Raw genomic sequence first — 7,500 nt, forward strand, 5'->3', positions numbered from 1 at the left:
AAATCGAATCATAACTATATGAAACTCGAATTTAAGCCATATTAAACTGGTAATATTGTGATTTTATGCCTGGTTTTCCATACGTTAGTTAAAATAGAGAGTTATGGAATATAACCTTGGCATATTGGCACTAAAATATATAATAAAGACATTTCAAATCAAACTGAAATGTATTGAAATGAATTTTTCCCATACATTTTTGACAATGTGAGGTGTGCATGGCAAAAAACACTCACGGTGAAGGCATGTGATATAATATGAAAATATCAAAAGTTAACTAACCAATGATATTGAAGCATATAAATCGAATCATAACTATATGAAACTCGAATTTGAGCCATATTAAACTGGTAATATTGTGATTTTATGCCTGGTTTTCCATACGTTAGTTTAAATAGAGAGTTATGGAATATAACCTTGGCATATTGGCACTAAAATATATAATAAAGACATTTCAAATCAAACTGAAATGTATTGAAATGAATTTTTCCCATACATTTTTGACAATGTGAGGTGTGCATGGCAAAAAACACTCACGGTGAAGGCATGTGATATAATATGAAAATATCAAAAGTTAACTAACCAATGATATTGAAGCATATAAATCGAATCATAACTATATGAAACTCGAATTTAAGCCATATTAAACTGGTAATATTGTGATTTTATGCCTGGTTTTCCATACGTTAGTTAAAATAGAGAGTTATGGAATATAACCTTGGCATATTGGCACTAAAATATATAATAAAGACATTTCAAATCAAACTGAAATGTATTGAAATGAATTTTTCCCATACATTTTTGACAATGTGAGGTGTGCATGGCAAAAAACACTCACGGTGAAGGCATGTGATATAATATGAAAATATCAAAAGTTAACTAACCAATGATATTGAAGCATATAAATCGAATCATAACTATATGAAACTCGAATTTAAGCCATATTAAACTGGTAATATTGTGATTTTATGCCTGGTTTTCCATACGTTAGTTTAAATAGAAAAAATTTTCGAATATATATACATATATGAAGAATCTATATTCTAATACTAACATGTTATGGAATATAACCTTGGCATATTGGCACTAAAATATATAATAAAGACATTTCAAATCAAACTGAAATGTATTGAAATGAATTTTTCCCATACATTTTTGACAATGTGAGGTGTGCATGGCAAAAAACACTCACGGTGAAGGCATGTGATATAATATGAAAATATCAAAAGTTAACTAACCAATGATATTGAAGCATATAAATCGAATCATAACTATATGAAACTCGAATTTAAGCCATATTAAACTGGTAATATTGTGATTTTATGCCTGGTTTTCCATACGTTAGTTTAAATAGAAAAAATTTTCGAATATATATACATATATGAAGAATCTATATTCTAATACTAACATGTTATGGAATATAACCTTGGCATATTGGCACTAAAATATATAATAAAGACATTTCAAATCAAACTGAAATGTATTGAAATGAATTTTTCCCATACATTTTTGACAATGTGAGGTGTGCATGGCAAAAAACACTCACGGTGAAGGCATGTGATATAATATGAAAATATCAAAAGTTAACTAACCAATGATATTGAAGCATATAAATCGAATCATAACTATATGAAACTCGAATTTGAGCCATATTAAACTGGTAATATTATGATTTTATTCCTGGTTTTCCATACGTTAGTTTAAATAGAAAAAATTTTCGAATATATATACATATATGAAGAATCTATATTCTATACTAACATGTTATGGCATATTGGTGTTATTGTATTTTATTCCTGGTTTTCTATAGTTAGTTTAAATAGAAATAAATTTTTGAATTCAAAATTTTATATTCTATACTAGCATTACATAGAAATTATCCTCAACTGTTTGTTTCTTGTATAAATACAGGAAATTAAACAGATGATGAAGAGAAAAAAATAAGAAAAACAAAAATTTATAAGAAAAATTAAATTTTAAACAAAGGAAAAGAGGAGAAAATTTTTTCAATCATATATATTTATGATTAAAAAATAGAATTATGAAATTATTAATTTCAATTCAAAGAGAAAAATTATGTAATATATGAAATTATTACATTAAAAATGCATTTGAAAAAAAAGTAAAATGTTATTAAGAATGATAAATTATTTGAAAATTGGCAAATATTAAGAAGAAATATCGTTCTTATATTTTTATATAAAATATATAATATAGAGAACGAAAATTCTTTTTCATAAAAAACGGTTTTTGAATTTTGATAAGAAAAGCTAAAGGGGGGTCGCCCCTTTACTTTTTATATACACCGTAATTTATGAAATTTTCAAATATGAAAAACAAAGAAAAATATATAAATAAAAATATTATTCTGGTTGATCCTGCCAGTAGTTATATGCTTGTCTCAAAGATTAAGCCATGCATGTCTAAGTACAAACAAATTAAAAGTGAAACCGCAAAAGGCTCATTATATCAGTTATGGTTCCATAGATCGTTAACAGTTACTTGGATAACTGTGGTAATTCTAGAGCTAATACATGCAATATAAACACGGACCTTATGGAACGTGTGCTTTTATTAGACTAAAACCAAGCGATCATTTGATCGTTAAATTGGTTGAACTCTAGATAACTTGCAGATCGTATGGTCCCGTACCGACGACAGATCTTTCAAATGTCTGCCCTATCAACTTTTGATGGTAGTATCTAGGACTACCATGGTTGCAACGGGTAACGGGGAATCAGGGTTCGATTCCGGAGAGGGAGCCTGAGAAACGGCTACCACATCTAAGGAAGGCAGCAGGCGCGTAAATTACCCACTCCCAGTTCGGGGAGGTAGTGACGAAAAATAACAATACAGGACTCATATCCGAGGCCCTGTAATTGGAATGAGTACACTTTAAATCCTTTAACAAGGACCTATTGGAGGGCAAGTCTGGTGCCAGCAGCCGCGGTAATTCCAGCTCCAATAGCGTATATTAAAGTTGTTGCGGTTAAAACGTTCGTAGTTGAATTTGTGCTTCATACGGGTAGTACAACTATATATTGTGGTATGTACATTACCTTATGTATGTAAGCGTATTACCGGTGGAGTTCTTATATATAATTAATACAATGTATTTTTTATATATTCCTCCTATTTAAACCTACTTCAGTGCTCTTCATCGAGTGTTGTTGTGGGCCGGTACAATTACTTTGAACAAATTAGAGTGCTTAAAGCAGGCTCCAAATGCCTGAATATTTTGTGCATGGAATAATGAAATAAGACCTCTGTTCTACTTTCATTGGTTTTTAGATCAAGAGGTAATGATTAATAGAAGCAGTTTGGGGGCATTAGTATTACGACGCGAGAGGTGAAATTCTTGGACCGTCGTAAGACTAACTTAAGCGAAAGCATTTGCCAAAGATGTTTTCATTAATCAAGAACGAAAGTTAGAGGTTCGAAGGCGATCAGATACCGCCCTAGTTCTAACCATAAACGATGCCAGCTAGCAATTGGGTGTAGCTACTACTATGGCTCTCTCAGTCGCTTCCCGGGAAACCAAAGCTTTTGGGCTCCGGGGGAAGTATGGTTGCAAAGCTGAAACTTAAAGGAATTGACGGAAGGGCACCACCAGGAGTGGAGCCTGCGGCTTAATTTGACTCAACACGGGAAAACTTACCAGGTCCGAACATAAGCGTGTAAGACAGATTGATAGCTCTTTCTCGAATCTATGGGTGGTGGTGCATGGCCGTTCTTAGTTCGTGGAGTGATTTGTCTGGTTAATTCCGATAACGAACGAGACTCAAATATATTAAATAGATGCTTTCAGGATTATGATGTTGAAACTTATATAGCCTTCTTTCATGCGTACATCTTGAATGTACAAGTGTTTGAATGTGTTTATATAAGTGGAGTCGTACCTGTTGGTTTGTCCCATTATAAGGACACTAGCTTCTTAAATGGACAAATTGCGTCTAGCAGTAACGAGATTGAGCAATAACAGGTCTGTGATGCCCTTAGATGTCCTGGGCTGCACGCGCGCTACAATGAAAGTATCAACGTGTATTTCCTAGACCGAGAGGTCCGGGTAAACCGCTGAACCACTTTCATGCTTGGGATTGTGAACTGAAACTGTTCACATGAACTTGGAATTCCCAGTAAGTGCGAGTTATTAACTCGCATTGATTAAGTCCCTGCCCTTTGTACATACCGCCCGTCGCTACTACCGATTGAATTATTTAGTGAGGTCTCCGGACGTGATCACTGTGACGCCTCGTGTGTCACGGTTGTTTCGCAAAAGTTGACCGAACTTGATTATTTAGAGGAAGTAAAAGTCGTAACAAGGTTTCCGTAGGTGAACCTGCGGAAGGATCATTATTGTGTTCCATATCCGTAAGAAAAACAAACAAACAAACAAACAAACAGACAAGCAAACAAACGAACAAAAAGAAAAAAAAAAAAAAAAAAGAAAAAAAAAAAAATTTATATAATTATTTTGAATCCATAATTCTTTTTATTCTTTTTCATTCAATTTGTGATCCATCAATTATATCATATTAAATATAATATATGATGGTACATTTTGTAATGTTTTTTCTTATTTTTTTCTTTTAAAAACCTTTAAACATGAAAATAAAAAGTTGTACTTATTATTCATTTGATTGAATGATAAGTTAATTTGTTCACAATAACAAAAGTGGTATATATTTATTATATTATTATATATACATAAAATGATTAAAAAAATACAAAATAATTGAATCATAATAAATACCACCACTGTATTATTGTTGAACTAAGACATTCGCAACTTAATAAAAATGTTTAGAGTTAAATATATTTGATATATATTATTGAAAGAAAATCAATTTATATATTATTAATATTATTTAATTTTACTCTTTCAATTAATATATGCAAAAAAAAATTGACATTTGTTATAAATAAAAATAAATAAAAAAATACTCTAAGCGGTGGATCACTTGGCTCATGGGTCGATGAAGAACGCAGCAAACTGTGCGTCATCGTGTGAACTGCAGGACACATGAACATCGACATTTTGAACGCATATCGCAGTCCATGCTGTTATGTACATTAAATTCAATTTTAAAGTACTGCTTGGACTACATATGGTTGAGGGTTGTAAGACTATGCTAAATAAGTTGCTTATTCTTTTATAAAAATAATTGAATTTAAGCAAATGTGTATATTATTGGATTTTAAATAATTCATAATATTAATAGCAAAAAAAATAAAGATATATAATGAATTTTATTTATTATATATTCTTTAAAAAAAAAATCCTCTCAAATAAAATGAAATGATGAAAATATTGAATCTAAGTATTCTTTACAAAAAATTTTCATATTATTTATATATATATATAAAATAATAATTTATATATGTAATTAAAAGGAGGAATGTCTAGCATAAAAATTAAATTTTTTATTCTAGGATTGCCTCATTTTACATTATTATTATTTTTATATATTTACAATATATAAAAGGAGAAAAGAAAAATAGAGATGAAAAGATGATATAATTTTTTTATTAAATTGTGAGAAGATAAAAAAAGAATATTAAAACAACCTCAACTCATATGGGATTACCCCCTGAATTTAAGCATATTAATGAGGGGAGGAAAAGAAACTAACAAGGATTTTCTTAGTAGCGGCGAGCGAAAAGAAAATAGTTCAGCACTAAGTCACTTTGTCTATATGTCAAATGTGAGATGCAGTGTATGGAATATCTTAATATCTAGTATGAGAAATTAACGATTTAAGTCCTTCTTAAATGAGGCCATTTACCCATAGAGGGTGCCAGGCCCGTATAACGTTAATGATTACTAGAAAGATATTTCCAAAGAGTCGTGTTGCTTGATAGTGCAGCACTAAGTGGGTGGTAAACTCCATCTAAAACTAAATATAACCATGAGACCGATAGTAAACAAGTACCGTGAGGGAAAGTTGAAAAGAACTCTGAATAGAGAGTTAAATAGTACGTGAAACTGCTTAGAGGTTAAGCCCGATGAACCTGAATATCCATTATGAAAAATTCATCATTAAATAATTAAAAAAATAATGTGCATTTTTTTCATATAAGGACATTGTAATCTATTAACATAATAAAGTATTTATCAAAAGATCATTGGTGATATTAAGTTTATTTAAATTAATTTGCTTTTTAAGCATATTAACATAAAATAAATACTAATGATTTGATAAAGTGTTGATAGATTTTATTATATATAATGCTAAAATTCATTTTTTGAATTTTACAAAAAATTTAATATCTATGATATTAATATTTATTTGTATGCATTTATATGATTAACAATGCGAAAGATTCAGGATACCTTCGGGACCCGTCTTGAAACACGGACCAAGGAGTCTAACATATGTGCAAGTCATTGAGTTATATTAAACTTAATGGCATAATTAACTTAACTTAAATATAATGGGATTAATTTTTAGTCTATTTTTTAATAAATAGTCAATTAATTCAATCCCGGGGCGTTCCATATAGTTATGTATAATGATAATTTATTATTATTTATACCTCTAACTGGAGCGTACCTTGAGCATATATGCTGTGACCCGAAAGATGGTGAACTATACTTGATCAGGTTGAAGTCAGGGGAAACCCTGATGGAAGACCGAAACAGTTCTGACGTGCAAATCGATTGTCAGAATTGAGTATAGGGGCGAAAGACCAATCGAACCATCTAGTAGCTGGTTCCCTCCGAAGTTTCCCTCAGGATAGCTGGTGCATTTAAAAATTATATAAAATAATCTTATCTGGTAAAGCGAATGATTAGAGGCCTTAGGGTCGAAACGATTTTAACCTATTCTCAAACTTTAAATGGGTAAGAACCTCACCTTTCTTGATATGAAGGTTGAGGTTATGATATAATGTGCCCAGTGGGCCACTTTTGGTAAGCAGAACTGGCGCTGTGGGATGAACCAAACGTAATGTTACGGTGCCTAAATTAACAACTCATGCAGATACCATGAAAGGCGTTGGTTGCTTAAAACAGCAGGACGGTGGACATGGAAGTCGTAATCCGCTAAGGAGTGTGTAACAACTCACCTGCCGAAGCAACTAGCCCTTAAAATGGATGGCGCTTAAGTTGTATACCTATACATTACCGCTAAAGTAGATGATTTATAAAACAATTTCGATTGATTTATAAATTTTGAAACTTTAGTGAGTAGGAGGGTACAATAGTGTGCTTAGAAGTGTTTGGCGTAAGCCTGCATGGAGCCGCTATTGGTACAGATCTTGGTGGTAGTAGCAAATAATCGAATGAGACCTTGGAGGACTGAAGTGGAGAAGGGTTTCGTGTGAACAGTGGTTGATCACGAGTTAGTCGGTCCTAAGTTCAAGGCGAAAGCCGAAAATTTTCAAGTTTTTAATAAAAAAAAATATTAATAAAAATATATTTAAAAATAATTAAAATACTTGAATTATTTTGAACGAAAGGGAATACGGTTCCAATTCCGTAACCTGTTGAGTATCCGT

The 7,500-nt window shown here is 31.4% G+C and overlaps 1 non-coding gene and 2 pseudogenes across 1 annotated transcript; all 3 read left to right on the forward strand.

The window, feature by feature from the left end:
• Window positions 1-2,365: 2,365 nt before the first annotated feature.
• LOC129252428 (small subunit ribosomal RNA) lies at window positions 2,366-4,356 on the forward strand. The gene has a single exon (XR_008583437.1). It is a non-coding gene; the product is annotated as a small subunit ribosomal RNA (ribosomal RNA).
• Window positions 4,357-4,941: 585 nt separating this feature from the next.
• Window positions 4,942-5,122, forward strand: LOC129252446 (5.8S ribosomal RNA; annotated as a pseudogene).
• A 442-nt stretch (window positions 5,123-5,564) lies between these two features.
• The window catches only part of LOC129252440 (large subunit ribosomal RNA), a 6,261-nt pseudogene continuing 4,325 nt past the window's right edge, over window positions 5,565-7,500 (forward strand).

The sequence above is a fragment of the Anastrepha obliqua genome, unplaced genomic scaffold (assembly GCF_027943255.1).
Source record: "Anastrepha obliqua isolate idAnaObli1 unplaced genomic scaffold, idAnaObli1_1.0 ptg000207l, whole genome shotgun sequence".
NCBI classification, from domain to species: domain Eukaryota; kingdom Metazoa; phylum Arthropoda; class Insecta; order Diptera; family Tephritidae; genus Anastrepha; species Anastrepha obliqua.